Here is a 16,479-nt window from a genome sequence, read left to right on the forward strand (position 1 = left end):
TCTTCAATGTGGCAAAGCTGATAGCTTCCAAGAAAACCATTCTTTCATGATTACAGAAACCCAGAGAATTTAAGACAGAAACGAAATATTGAGATTGAAGTAAAATCCAATGAAAAAGTAGTCTGATTTTAAAAATATTTGTAATACAAGTGTAAGATTGGATTTCTTTGGCTAGACTAGCAGGCTATAACCAAGCTATCTAGAGACACCGTGAAGCAGCACCTGCTGTTCTGCCAGGGCTCCTCACACCACACCACATCCGTAGTAGCAACTTGCCAGCCAGGGTCCATGTACAGGAATTCTCTCCAACCAAGTTCTGCCTTGTTTGAGGGATAGCAGCTGTTCTGTTATCAGCAGCCTTTGGATGGAGGAGTTGGACTAGATGACCTTTGAAGGTCCCTTCCAACCCAAACTATCCTATGATTCTCTCACCAACTGTTGACTGAACGGTTTCAGCCAGTCTTTTCTGGAATACAGCACAGGGTACTACCAAAACCAAATTGGTTTGGGACTCCACCGATGTATCCTAATGGGAAAACTGCAAGATTGTGCAGATTTGGTCTCTACTTCTGAACTCGTCTTTACCACAGTTGAGGAGGTGAAGCCATCAGCACATACATGCTGTGCATATATATCCAGTGCTTCCTAGAAGCATTTGAACTACTGCATATTGGACCCAGAATTGATCTCTTCATGCATCACTTAAGTTCAACCCACCTGCAATCCACTGCAAATCCCAGAGAGATACGGAACAATATTTTTTTTTTTGGTGAGTGGCACTTTTGAGGGTTCTGTGTAGCTGCTCTCCTTAGTTCAGCACTTAATTTTCACAAAGTGAATCATGGGTATTTAGATGGCCATTTAGGAACTCAACAAGAGACTGTTGCCAAACTAAACTCTCTGAAAGCCACACACGTGCCTGGCGGGATCTCAAGATGCCATGTTGACACCCTTATAGACTTGGGTAGTCACCAGATGGGCTTCTCTGGACTGAGACATCAAGACAAACATCCACCTACATTTTTCACTTTGATCAGACATATCATGATTTTTCAGGACTTTTGAAGATGCGCAAAATATAAGCCGTACTCCAAAAATAAGCTCTAGTTACAGTTCATTTAAAAAGTCAATTTAAATAGTGCCCAAGCAGTTATATGTGTAAAAAAGCAAGCATCTTTTGGAGCAAAAATTAATACAAGACCCTGTCTTATTTTCAGGGAACCAGGGTATAATCCAGGATAAAGAATGCAAAGTTGCTTCCTCTTTGGCTTGGTGAGGTTGTGGGGTTTTTTTGGCAAATGATATTGGGTTTTTTCCCCTGTGAATCACAAGACTCTACTAATGCCTCTAAGTGGTATTACAAGCCTACAGCACTGCATGGAGTTTGCATAAACACAACCAATTCAGGGATATCAGCAGCATTAATGCCAGAGTCCTCAAAGGGACCCAAAATGTGGAAAGTCAGTCTCAGTCAACTCATACATATTTCTGTTGCTAAGTACATCCCCAGTTTCACATATATTGTCATCAAGAAAATAGAAGCGTTTGGTGTGAGTTCACAGTCCACTAACACAAAGGGGACACTCATATCCTTCAAGTCCCATCCACATTAGACCTTTAAAGAGTGTTTCCTTAAGAGATATACATAAATTATGCACAGATACTTCTGTTGCCCAGATTGCTTGTAATTAGATTGATAATGCAAATAACCTAAATTTCAGATGCCAGGGAAAGCATGCACGAGTCACGCAAATCCTGCACGTTTCCTCACCACCTCGGTGTGGCACAGCTCCAGTCAAGCACTAACAACTACATCTCACTGCTAATGCGGGGCACCAGCACACAAGAGCTGGCCCAGCCATGGGCTGGAATGTGACCTGCACTACTGGCAATGCCCAAAAATCAACTACAGTCCTTTGGTGGAGGTGGAAGACATGTGATGTGCTAAATGAGTGGTGTAAAAAGCTGATGTAAAGAGAGGCAAAACACCCACTTGGAGTGTACAACAAAACCAGCTCTTGGGTTTCCTCCTGATAACCTGTAAATTCTGTGTTCTTACTGAGAGATCACTTCTATAACAAGCCCAAGACTAGAAAGACTCAGATGAACTAAAAAAAAGGTGAGTTCAGAGAGGGTGGGCTGCACCATGAGGAGAAAGAGACAGAGCAGAGAACTGAAGAATTACAGAGAGAAGGAAGAAATTCCTTCCATCCACCCTAGCCAAGGACCAGTAGCTGTACTACAAAAAGATATCATGTCCATCTGACTGAAACTACTACCCTATAAACAATGAATTCTTCTACTAGCTCTGTATCATCCTAAAATACCTTGAAATAAACACTAAACATTTCCTGAAAGATAATCTCATCACTTCTTTGCACTATCTGAAACATTTTTTTTTGTTGACATCAGATCCTGAATTACTGGAAATGTACATTAAGTAAGATCAGAAATTGGCTTGCTTTATTTAATAACCTGCAATTTAACTGAAATATTGTAGTACAGAACTGTTAACTCTGGTTACAGCTCTAGGAACTTTACTCAAACTAAACCCAGAAATGTCAGCAGGAATGGCCAGGACACTTGTATTAAAATATTGTTACTGGAACACTCCTGAAAGTAACTGCTACATGGAAGACCTTGGAACAGTACACACAGACAGAATTTTCCTCCAGACCTCAAGCCTCCTGCCAATGTTATTCCACCGATTGCATGGGGAAAAATATGATACTTTAAAAAAAGTCCCAAACAAACAAAACCAAACAAACATGCAAAAACAAATTATAAAAAACAACCCCTCTAACCTCAGATTTACAGTATTTCAGAATAGTAATGATTATTTTAGATCTTAGTTAACACAGCTCACTGCAAGTTTAAAAAAAGGTTAAAAGTTAAATTACGTTTACACATGGGATTGCATTTCAACTGAAGGCACACACATTCATTTTCTATGTAGATAAATGAAGATATTTGAATCTAAAGACTTATTTTAAAACAAAGCCAGATACTATTCTGAAAATGTGTTCGTTTTAACTCTTCACATGGCAAGGGATCAAGGTGCAGGATTCCCTCAAAGATGAATCTGCCTTTTTAGATAGCTCAATACTTTAAAAATAACATATAAAATAGAAATAACTTAAGATTCCAGGCAAATGCCTGTAGGAGCTGCATTAGGGATAAATCCAACTAGGAAACAGGGTGCTGTTTACACACCACTCTCTCCCCTCCTCCCCACATCTTATTTGCTGATATGGTTCTCCTTTGTTAACCACACTTTTTAAAAACATAACAACATGCTACATATCACCAAAGCAATTATTCTGAACCATAAATATTTTTTTTTAAATCTGCTGTGCAGTTTTTCATCATTTTTGTTGATACTGGCTGAATAATTCTACTATGATCAACAGGGGCTAAACCAGCAACACCTCTCTCAGCCATACTGACAAGCTCAAACTCTTTGTGAATGAAACTCTGCCGGTTCGAAAAGTCACATTTAACCACTCGCTTCTTTGGCATTACTAAAATGTGACTGTCCAATTTTATGTACAAATGTCTAAACGATTCTGTAAGAAAAACAACCCCTCTCATCACTTACAACAGGAAAACACGTTAAACTGCAGACTGAACGGCCAAAAAAAGAAATGTTTTCTCAGCCTTCTAAAAATCAGCATCTGTCCAGCAGCAGAATGCAAAAACTCTTAAAGAAAGCAAGCCACTGATTTTATAACCAACAAAATCATAAAACCATTCAGACTAAGCTAGACTTTACGATGAACATTTCACATCCAGCTCTGCTTTTTTCATCTTTATGCGTAATTTCTTAAATGGAAAACAATCCTAGAGATATATGTTGCCTATAAAACCAAACCACCCAGAAGTAGATAGCACTATGCAAATAATAACTACAATGAACTAAAATTATGTCTTTTTAGGCTCATGTTTGAAAGTCAGTCATTGACTGCAGGCTCCCTTTTGCTAAAAAAATCCTGAAGTAGCCTGTTTGTGTCAGCAATATACTCACCACACTGTCAGAGCAGACACCACCCACCACCACCAAATGACTCAGAGGTTAAAGGGTTAGTGGGGGAGAAGGATGGAAAGAGCTTTGAATGTGTCATTTAGACAGAAGCAGTGAGAAATACGGATAAGCTATTTAACTGGCCTTCAGATCCACTGAACAATTAATTCAGTTACATTAGGTATAGTTCACCAGATGGTGTATTTTGTCTCATATTTATTCATAATTTGACCCTTGGGCTGGAATGGTTTGCCCGAAATTCAATTATGTGAATCCACTGCTGGTCTGCACCGGCCTGTTGTGTCTTCATATTAATAATTTTTGTACATTACTCTTGTAGTTTTTAGATGCAGCCCTTGGTGCGCGTGACACTCTGACCCACAGGGCTCTGCAAGGAATGGTTTTCTCCCAGTTCAAGGAGCACAGAATCATGCACTGGCCAGTAAATGAAGTGATGAAAAACCTACGTGGATGCAGGATTTGAAATACTTCCTCAAGATTATCAGCTTGGATCTGATTAACCCTTCTGCCCAGTTCTTTGCAAAGGGGAAAGAACAAGCAATTTTGTGTCCCTTGCCTGGCGGTCTTGCTTGTCATCCAGTGAGTAACTTCAAGGAAGCAAAGCACATGCCATTTTCCTGAAGTGTTTTTGATGCTTAAACATAATTCTCAGGAGGAAGAGCCAGTGCATGCAAGATCCTCCTTTGTCTCAGCTGTCCCAAAGCTGCTCCACACGATGAGACCAGCAGCCAGCAGGTCCCCTCACCTCCTTCCAACCCTTGTCATTAAACTGACCGACAGAACATGCTTCATCCTTGAGCAACCCCCACAACAGCACTACCAGAGAAATGTCTCACATCACACTCATCATTTCTGTAACAGTTCACCAAACCTGGATGAGCCATTGAGCACCTTCGGCTGAGAGGTCTCAAGACAAGGAATGACCAATCTGTGATCAGTACTGTTCTCTAGGTACTAAATGCTCTTTCACCAAGCTGCCACAATAAACAGTTTGGGGTTTTTGTCTGTGTGTGTGTGTGTGTGTGTTTTGTCTGTGTGTTTTTAAAACAAACAAACAAAACACAAAACAAAAAAACCCCACCAAACAAACAAAACCAAAACATCAAAAAAACCCCAAAACAACCCCACAAACATCCTGATAAACTGACTGTCAAATAACCAGCAGCCACGAGGGAAAACCCTGCAAGCGTCTGCAGATTTTGGTTTTGCTTTATAATTCAGTTTATTTCCAACTACCCAACTTGAATATTCAGTGTGTAAGTGGTTTTGTGGAAGACTTCATGACTAATATTTACTCAGTTGGCCTGGTCCATTAGGTCATTCTGCAATTAGCTCCATTAACTCAGAAGTTTCAGTGGGGCCTGGACTGGGAGCAGAGCTGCAGTCTGAGCAGCTGGCAAACGTGTCCCCTGACAAGCAGCATCCCACACGCAACCCTGTGCAAGGGCACATGTTGGGACGTCTTGAAAGCTCCAGATGTTCACAAGCCCTTGCAATGCAGGACTGCAGGCTTTTGTGTGATTGTTGAAAGTCACATCTTGTAACTACTCGGGTAACCTGAAAACCAATGCGGCGTTCTGTTTGCTTTTAAGGAAAAAATGTGTAATTTATGCCAGCGTACAGCAGGAACAATTCAACTGAAGTCAGTGGAGACATACTAGGGTAAAATCTGCATACATCACATTAAAATCTGACCCTGTGTGCACAATGGAAAAAAAATTCACATGTTCTACAAGCACAATTGGAGCAATATTCTCCAAGAGAAAGATTTATCTGTTTAAAAATACCTATGTAAAGCATTCATTTTGACATGATTAAGTAAATGCCAACAGACTACAAGAAAGCTCAAGTCTAGCACATAATTAGTTTAGGTGCCCTGAAAATTCTGTGAAGCAGAACTGACACGATGTGAATACTGTCTCTGCCAGAACTACTCTAATGGGCTTCAGTGAAAGTTTCACAAATAATCTTGTTTATTAGCAATTATGGGAAACGATGAGACAAATACAGTGTGCTAATGGGATAATTAACAACAACAACAAAAAAAATCACAAAGCCAAATAGCATTTATAATGGTCTTTCTCTACTTCTATGTGGCTAAAAAAGACCTCCTGCAGTCTAGATTATAAAGACAATTTTAAGACTGAAAGTAAAAAAATCAAGTTACTGGCAGAGTTCAAGTGACTGAATGATGCCACCCCATGAACACACTGAAAATCACAGTGAAAAATAACTTAGGGAAGGAGTGTATGTGTAAGAGGCCTCACCATCACAAAAGATGTGTTCATTAGTTTTTCCAGAATCACGCTGAAAATGTACTGACTTGAGCTCCAAAGAATACTTGTAAAATGCTTGAGAAGTGTTGTAAAAAAAGTTATTACAGATTATAGGTGAAACGGCCTACATTCTTTTCCAAGGTATATGAAAAGTTAATGCTACCTTCAAGGCACACCGAAAGCACTAAAGAAAACTGTAGAAGTTAATTGGACAGCCTTTATTATACTGAGAGAAGGAACGTACTTGCCTGGAATAACATCAGATAGGAAAGTTCTTCAGTTTAAAGTGGAATAAACTCTATAGGACATGCAAATGATACTTCTACACCCATTCAAAGTTAATATAACGAGCAATGAAAATTATACAAACCCAAAAGCAGATAACCTAAATAGGAACTGGGAGCATAAAGACCATTTCCCAATAAATGAATCTGAGAAAAAGAACAGCAAATAGGACAGTAAACAAACAGGATATATTTATCAAAGTAACATCTGTGGCCATTCCTAGGGGAAAAAGTAAAGCTGATCTGAAACACCTTTTTCTCAGTAACTCCTAGACCAGGGGAGGGCATTCTTCACGTACAAAGAGGAGAACCGAACCGAGCTAAATCCTGATGGAGAATCTGATTCTGCACTTCTTGGAGACGAGCAGCTTGTGCCCTGTTCTGGGGGCTGTGAGAAACAAATGGAAACATATGAACGCCTCACTTTTTAACCTGCCAGATGGAAGACACTATTAGAAAACAGGACTGAGTCAGCAGGAAAGAAAATACAGTCTCAAGAGAGGAGAGGACTCTTACAACAAAAAATAAAAACAGACTACCAATAAACTTCACAGCAGTGTAGAGAGAATGAATATCAAGCAAGGGCTCTCAGTATTTGGTTGACAAGACTTCTGGCAGGCCAAGACAGCAAGGATCCACTTCCCTCTCTGGAAACTCTAGTTGCTGATACTTAAAAATTAGGCTTGACAGATGACCACAGGTATACAAAAGGATATTCTATGATCCCAGCGTAGAAATGTTTATGAAGCAAAATGGGGAATGCCTTAATTTGCACAGCATCACAGGTATGTCACAGGGAAAAGACCTTGCCTGTGGCTCATTAAAAGCAAAACGAAACATAACAAAAATACATTCAGCCTAAGAGGTCAAAACTCCAGCTTTCCTCAGAAGTCAGTTTCCCCGAGTACACTTAGATACACATGGGAGACTGACAAACAGCTGACAGTAATGAACCCGTGAAGCACAGCTCTGTATGGAATCAGCTCAGGACTGAACTCTGCCCTCACACAGCCTCAGGTTAAGTCCTGTTGCTTCGACACCCCCTGCCACTCTCATTGCCCCTGCCCAGACTGCCCTGGGTATGTGCTACATGTGTCTGCTACTTCCACAATCCAAACTACTGGGGAGTCTAACATAGTGCAGGACATCTGTGCTTGAATGTCACTGCTGCTGCAGCAATTTCAAGTTTCCTGTCTTCATTTTTAATGCTTTCCACAACTGTGATCCCCATGCTTATCTCCATGTCCCTTCATCTACCCTGATGATTATGCCAATGGGAACTCAGCTTTGCTTACTTCATTCTAAACCCTGTTCTTCTCTCTCATGTCAGCTGCAAGTACCTTCTCAGTCTCCTGTTTAGGGTGACTCTATCCATTTTCACTCCTCCCTCAACACCTACATGTGGGGCAATGCTGACAAAGCCACCAACTACACCAAAGCTGTTGCTCTGTAATGGAACGATGCACTGATGTGGTACTTAGTAGACATGGGGAGCAGCTCAGACACTGGATTCCTTCCCTTCTCATGTGAAGAAGGCATCTGGGTAGCCCAGGCCCACTCCCTCTTCCAGGCTCACGTACAAGGCAGACAAGATTTGCACTTTCTGAACCCCTGTCACTTCCCATGGCTATTTTAGTTCCTTAGGGGTGCCTCTGACTATGTATTCTAAACAGGTACTAATGCAAATACATTTGATTTCATTCCCTTATACAGTTTTTTCAATACGTTTGTGCAGAGCTATTCAAGGCAATTCTTATCTGCTTCAGTGCCTTCACTTCTGCTCAGGTCTTAATATCTTATAGTAGGTGTTCAGTCCTTTAGCCACAGATGAAAGAGCCATTGACCCTTTCTGGGCAATCTATTCTTGCTTCCAGGTTAAAAACTTTGTTAGTAAGATGGTGACACTAAATTTTATATAAGAAAAAAGTAAATAAGAGGCCTTAATGCTCTATAGGAAGAGATCAGACACTAAGACTTCCAAATCTCCTGACTCAGAGTTCTTAAACTCCTTCCCTTTTGCTTAATCTTTTCCACAAGCAAGACAGCTGAATTCATCACCCCAAATCAAAGTTTCATTCCTTACAGAGGAAGCAGTATTTTATTTCAGAAGCTATGAGTTACCTGTTCAGCTCACCAGCAGATTTATAGATTTCATCCAGCTTTTCCCCTTTGCAACCGCCTAATTGGCATAGATCAGGACAATCAACATTTATTATTCCCCTAACAGTAAAACACCAACAGCCACAATGTCCTTGGCATGTTCTGCTGCCACTGGTTGACAGCTACGGGCACCGGATCAGGCTTTGCCTAATTACTGTTATCCTGTAGGCAGCCCTTATTGCTCAGAATTCCTCACAGATACACCAAAGCCTCTGCCATATGAGTACCACAGGGATATGTTTTGCACACAGACTTTTTCAGTGCCAGCCACATGGTTTGGAAACACTTTAGGCAGGTAGCAGTTTTAATTTGTTGCTAGCTTATACATACCTGTTTGATACAGTAGTTCATGATCTAGCAAAAAATCATCACTTTTAACACTCTTGAAAACACTGCAGAAAATGTTATTATTAGTAGAGAACAAGCATGGTCTAGTTATGGCATTAAAATGTCTTAGTACTTGTCCAAGAGAAGTGTTTAACCAGGTCAAAGCTGAAGAGAGTTACGTGGGAAACAGAGTGGCCTCAATTCATGTTTTTGTCATTAAATACAAAGCATTGTTTTCCTTTGCTTGAGCGTCTGGTACTTCTCACAAAATAACTGCACTAGAAGAGAGGTCAAATGTAGAAAGATTTCCCTGTCATCACAAATTTGAAAAAGAGAATATTTATACAAAAATCAATTTACTTGACCTATACTGTACAATTCTTCTGCTAATACCACTGAAGATTTATGTCTGGTTAAAACTGTTCCCTTCCACAATTTAGCTTCTCTCCCACTTGATTTTGCAGTGTGGTCACAATCCTGAGTTCATGATTTTATACTCTCTTGCCACAGGCACAAACAGCAACACAAATTCAACACAAGTTCACTGCAGGATTAACTACATCAGAAACAAAACCATTAGGGGAAAGAACATTTAAACACAAATACAGACACACCCAAAAGCAGAAAAATAAAGAGACAATAATGTAATATAGAAAGAAATAAGAGTAACAGTACATTATGCTAAATGCAAAAGAGAAAGCAGCTGAAATGTACTCAAACAAGTAACTGATGTCGCAGAGATTGTAGGGACTCCCACACAGCCCTCATCTCCATAACGTCTATGCTGACCTGACTTCTTTTTTTTTGGTATGTAAGTATCTTCACAAATAATCTGTTCAGTAATACCATGCTACTGTTCTCAGTTTATGTTTAGGAGATGAAGTTATGGTGCCTTAAGTAGAGACCCTAAAAGGACCCTCATTCTATCCAGTTCTCATTGATCATCTGGGCCCAAACAACTTAGCTCATACTTGGAAGATGCTAATGACCACAGAATCAAATGCTCATCTTCCACAATTACCCACCCACTGCAAACTTCTTGACCCTCCCTGGTTTATAACAGCAGGAATAAATAGGTGTCTCTTCTACCCTCCTGGATAAAGGCATCCGATCAGTCTGTTACCAATTACATTGCTGGAATACTTGCCTCCAGCTGCAGTGGCACACTTGGACATTCTTCTCGGCCCTCTTGGCACCTTGGAAGGAGCAAGATGCAATCGCCATTATTGCACTCCCAGCACAAGGCCAAGGAGACACTTGAACATGGTCAGGACATACCCACGAGCGACGCTGGCATGGCTAAGGCAAGAAGAATTCTCACTCGTCCACTGGAGAATTTAGCAAGCTGCCTTTTAACACATGCTCCCCTAAGAACATGCACAAGCACCTCACTGCACAGCCTCAGCACTCCTCACAGTGTGGCAAAGAGGTCAGGACCTATCAAGCAGTATGGTATTTTTCTACAGATGTAAGATGCAACACAAAGTACTTCAGCTCCCTAAAAAGGGAGCTGATAGTTTCAAGTGGTTGCCATGGGCCAAGCAGACAAAGAGGTCTATCCTCAGCTGCCCTGACCTGTGTATTTTTCAAGTCTTTCCTGAGGAGCAGAGAGCTTTTGCTCACCACACACACACTGACAGCCCTCAGCGTGGGAAATGTGTACCTGCCTTACCTGCCTGTGCTCAGATACAAGGAAAGGCCTACAAATACCAGGGGAAAAAAAAAAAAATAAAATACAAGAGAACTGTTTTCTTGCTAAAATCTGGAAAAGAAAGAAAAAAAGACAGGAAGTCTATTTACCCCCACCCCCCTTTTTTAAGATGTGTACAATATTAAAGAACACAGAGAACCAAGGTCATTTTGAATGCAAGACAAAAGGAACGAGAGAATAGCTGGCAGTTTGTTGTGGCACAGCTATCAGCTACAAAGCACCACTTGTTATCTATGTGCTAAAAATATTGTGATGATTAATGGCAAGGATGAAGGAAGAAACAAATAATAGAGGGAAGAACAAATGATGTAACGATGTTAAAAAAAAAGAAAGCATGTGACATTTCAACATTTACAATAGGATCTGAATAGGCTTCAGTTGTCTATAGTGTCATTCATCTTTGAGGTATCTTGAAGAACTTTACAAAGAGGCGGGTTGGGCTGGTAGTACTGTGACTCTGATGGCAAATGGAACAGGCATCAATCACAGAAAAGAGCCCACAAACAAATATTAAAGCTGGTTTTCAGTATGTGAAAAAACTTTTCAAGTGTACACAGTGAACAGTATTGGATACTTAATTTCTCTTTTGAATAGGATGGCAAGGACAGCACAAGGACACTGGTGATGGACAGTTGTTCATTCTGAGGTCATGGGCTCAAATTCTTCAACATCTGAGTGTTTGCAGCGCTCGCTGGTTATTCAGCAGCCCAGGAGAACGTTTCCTTGCGCAGAGCTGCAAGAAACACAGGAGGGAATGTTCTTTCCTGGGAAGTTTCAGGCAGGCTGAGTGCTGGGGTGTTAGCACCTTTCAGTAGGGACAACAAGAATTTCTGTCCTGTTCAGGGCACTGAGCTCCTTTAATTATGGTGTAGGCTTAATGGGACAGGGCTGAGCAGAAGGAGGTGGTACGGGGTTGGCATGGCATCAGTGGCTCTGACCTGTGTGAAGGCATCCTGTTGTAACACTTGGGCACAGTGGCACTAGCTCAGCCCACGGCTGCTGCAGCTGGAGCAGCAGTCAAGTGACAGCAGGGACAGTCATCTGTGACACTTCCCTTTCTGATCAGCTGGCAGAGACAGAGTTGTATTGTGACCATCACAATGAATACCATGAAAGTAAATGGAGGAACCCAGGCTTCTTTGCAGTCTGTTTGTGCATCCTGCCCTGTGCCCTGCTCTGAATGCAGCACAAAGAAGGGACAGAGGTCCTTCCTCAACAGCCACAGACCCAGTCCCCTCTATAACAAGCAAAAATCAAACGAAGAGCAGCCTGGGCTGCGGCGGGTGTGCTGTGCAGTGCGGCTGTGCAGCAGCAGGTGGCAGGCCCGGATCAGTCACCCCAAGCCTGGAGGGACCACGTCCTCTCACTCCCTCTCCCATCTCCACTACGCTCTTAGTTAATGAGATAAAGCTAATGTAATAAGGTCAGACTTAAACCCTTCCAAGCTTTTTCATAGACTGCAAGAAGCTTTGGATCACACACAGACAATTTAAGGCAGCTGGAAAACTTACAGCCAAGACCACTACACCCACAGACAACACTCAGATCTGAGGAATATAGGGCTGGAAAAAATCTCGTCTGAGAACATTATCCTGCACAAGACCCTGATATGACAGTGAACACGAAAATGCTCTGTTTAGATAGCAGCTCAAGAGTCTTAGAAGTATGCCATCATTAATTGAAAGGTTTTCCACAGTTAGAGACTGTCTTAAAATCTGAACAAGAAATTATGTCTTAATCTGTTCTGCAGTGATTTGCAGAGGAGAGCAAAATTACTTTATGCACGAATTCACCAGCTTTGAAAGTTATGTTGGAAAGAGGCAAGAGGGGTGAGAGAAAGATGAAGCATTCATTGTCACCAGCGCACAGAAAATCTTTTACCAAAGTAATTGGCTAGAAAAGCTATGAACCAAGTTCTGTTGTTTTACTGACTTGAAATTAAGTGTCACCTATCGGAAATGGCAAGTATTTTCTGCAGACATGTATTAAACACTTCAATCTTCTACTTTGAGATTGCATTTTAAAGAACAATTAATGAGAAAAAGGTCTTTAAATGAAATCAAAATTAATTTAAAAAAGGTGTGGGGTTTATTGCTTGTATTTTAGATGAATCACCTATTTTTACTATAGCAAAAATTAACAAAAAAAATTAGAGATCAATTTGGCCAAATGTAAATTATTTCCTTTTTTTGGTTGTTGTTTGTTTGTTTGTTTTTTTAGTGTCTAAACTAAAAAAGTTCATTAATTCCTGAGGTGTACAAGATATCCCAACGTGTCTGTGTAGTTTTACACATACATACAAGCTCCTGTTGGGATCTTGCCTTAGAATGAGAATAATTATTATCAAAAATTAATAGCCTCCGTGTAGACAGTTATGCTCAGCAATAATGATCTCTAATCTATTTATCAGAAGCATCTCTGAAACGCAAGTGACAGCTCTCCCTCTGGCAACTGCTGCAAACACAGCAAATTACTTGGGGAAAAAAAAAACCACCAACATTTAATCGATGTTTTACTAGTTTTCATCTTGAATAGGGCAATGTATTATAGATGAGAAAAGATAAAACATAAAACTATCAAAAATTATTAGATTAGCCCAGTCCAAATGTGTTAGGCAATCAAAACCTGAGGCTTAATGCCACTGCTCTAGAAGGGATGAGTCTAGAAACTGTAGAAACCATCAGGACAGAGCCATCTATCCTACTTACAAAGTACCCACCAAAAGAAATGCCAAACTCTGAGCTAGAGCTGTGAACAAAGCAGACTGCACTTCTTTGGCCCTGCACAGCCAAGTCTTCAGCCATCTCATTACCAGAGACTGGTTTCCCAGCTGATAATGTTCCAATGCAGGATCATGGCTTATAGTGCAGGTTAATAAGGAACCAAGCAGAGAGGTCTGTACTGTGTTTCTGAGAGGTATCGCTCCCACCTTTAACACAAAGCAGCCTGAGGACAGGCCACACACAGGCTGCTCTCAGCTGTCTCCTGTCAGCAGCAGTCCAGAGTCTCTGCTGAACGCTCCAACCAAAAACCCTACCAGGTACCACAACACACCCCTCCAATGATCAGCTCAGCCCTGGGCACAAGAGGTGGTTGCAGGACTCCTTGCTGAGAGGGCTTCACTTAGCACATGGAGGTCTCGGGAACGCACGTGATTCCCATGTCTTGTTCTCCTCTTCCCCTTCTACAAACTACATGAATCGATCAAAGGAGAAAAGAGACTGAAAGGAAAACAACCAGCTTAAGAAAACAAATGAAAGTCATCCAGTAAGTCCTGCTTACTCCACCCATCCCACGCAAAGTTGTATAACTTATATACCATTACAATTTAATTGTAAACTTGGTAAAGCAGAACGGCTGGAGCCTGTGACAAGTCTGCAATGACACAGGTGATACTGGCCACAATGGGATAATCCCACCAGCCCAGTGCAGTGTCAGCCCCGCTTTGCTCTATTTCAGGGGCCCCCGGGTTTATTTGGCTGTTGGACAACTACTTGTCACTATTGCGAAAAGCTCTGCAAGAGAAAGATGTGGAAGCAGCATCTCCCAGTAGTAGTTTTCCCTGCAAGAAAACAGCAGCTCCTACAACACATGGATGGCACAGCAAGGACAGCATCTCAAACACTTGGTGGCTGTAAGACAAAGCAAAAGGCTGAGCATCAATGACAGGGTCTGAGATCTGCCTGACTTCAGCTCCTGGAGACCACACCAACCTCTCAGTTTCCGTACCTGATCCACGCAGCCATTTATTTTAATGCAGAGCAAATATCTTTTATTCATGAGACCTGTCTCCACTTGCCTCGCTGAAAATCTTCAGCTTCCTTCAAACTAGTCAGAACAGCGACCACAGGCTGTCAGCACAACAGGTGTGGGCTCTGAGGGCTGATATGTAAATGAAGCTCCAAGATGTCCCAGGGCAGTGAAGCGCCCCTCGTACCACTCCTGCAAGGATGCACAGAGACCACACAGCCCTGCAAAGACCCAGTGGCCACACAGATCCCCCCAGCAGGAACCTGGGCTCACCAGGAAGGATCTCAGGAACACAAGTGCTATATCTTCAAGAAGCAGCAGCGATTAATCACACAGCTGTATGCTTGTGGGAGTGGAAATGAAAAGTCTTTTATTGGCACTCTCATTATTTAATGATAATTAGAGCACAGTGTGCCGTAGGCTGCCCCCAGTTTTTATTTTTACAAATAGGAAGTAAATTCATTGCTCCTTCTACAGATGTCTTAAAATCTATTCCGTTAGCTCTCAAATATAATGCAATGGCATAGTTAAATCCAAATAATACAGAATTAAACAAACATTTACCCACCCTGTGCTTTGGAGGAGGCTGGGGAAGGGAGAGCTGTTGCTTAAATTATTTTGCAGCTTTACATGGTTAGTCTCCAGCAGCTCTAATCAGCCTCATTTGTAATTTCTACCAACTGCAGGAGGCACGTTGGAATTGCCAGAGAAGATCAGCTCACCAGCACATTCAGCCCTGAATTCCAGCCTCTGGCGGCTGCCTAACTTCTAACGCTTTAATAGAGGAAAAAGAAGAAAGTTTTCATTGTATACCTAACGAGAGATGTTTTTCTGAACCATGGATGCAGCTTGTAGCCTCAAGTATGAAATTTGATTACTTAAGTTTACATCTTTCTCCAGCTTTCTTCCCAGAGATATAATGTCATTTACACTCTATTTATGCTGGTGTATTTTCCACTGTTCTTCCAAAAAAAAAAAAAAGACAGAGAAGGAATTTTTGTCCAATAAGAGAGATTTTGTGAGACAGGTGCAAGGGTTCAAAGAGCTGGCCTGTCTTCTGGGAGTTACATACAGCCATCAAGCAAAGACCCAGAGCCTATACCTACAGCTCTAATTATCTACCAAACTCCTCACCTTGACAATATTTTTAGATAAAAGGAGTGCATTACCACATTTCTTTACAAAACAAGTTATAATTTCTGATCCCAATTAAATCTGTAATTTAGGCAAAAGCCAAATAAAAGCCATGGGTAACTTTTATGACAGAGTACCAAGGCCACTTCCAAAGGGCACAAGGCACCTTGAGAGGAGCAGGGACAGGAACTGGTTCTGTTCCCTGAACGCCTGTGATATTCCCAGAGTCACCACAGAGACATCACTGCAAACATGCTGCTTTTACTTCAGCATGTGGCAAGCGAGTGAAGAAGCCAAGTACTGATAACAATTAGATATCGATTAAATTCTAATTTTCGGTAGGAAAGAAGCTCAAGAATTTTCAGTTCTAATTGAAAAGCCGATGCAGTAATTTTCTGGCATTTCACTAGGCTCATTTGACATGCCAGTCACAAAAAGTAACCCGTCAGGAACCGCACATCCATTTTAATATAATTTCAAACAATAACAGCACATCTATTGTTGAAGAGTGATTAGTACCACGACTTCTATTAAAATCTAAGTGGCACAACTTTACTGCTGAAGCTTATCTGTCTACTAAAGCTTGTGGGGTGATTGCTCCTACAGACTCTCAGAAGTTACAAAACTGCCCTCAGTGAGCAAAGAGACTCTCTGCATGTCATCTTTATGGCTGAGTATGTTTACAAAAAAACAAAACAAAACCAAACCTTGTGAATTATACTATCTATTAACTCAGCAGAGAGGAAACAGCCAGTTTGAACAGATTTTACTGAAAATATCAAGTAGCTTTGGTTC

The 16,479-nt window shown here is 41.3% G+C and overlaps 1 protein-coding gene across 1 annotated transcript in view; it reads right to left on the reverse strand.

The window, feature by feature from the left end:
- LOC308043590 (glypican-5-like) overlaps positions 1-16,479 on the reverse strand; it is a gene marked incomplete at both ends in the record, with an annotated part of 341,547 nt that overhangs the window by 135,511 nt on the left and 189,557 nt on the right. The gene's annotated exons all lie outside the window — the stretch shown is intronic.

Source organism: Nesoenas mayeri (assembly GCF_963082525.1).
Source record: "Nesoenas mayeri genome assembly, chromosome: 9".
Lineage (NCBI taxonomy): Eukaryota > Metazoa > Chordata > Aves > Columbiformes > Columbidae > Nesoenas > Nesoenas mayeri.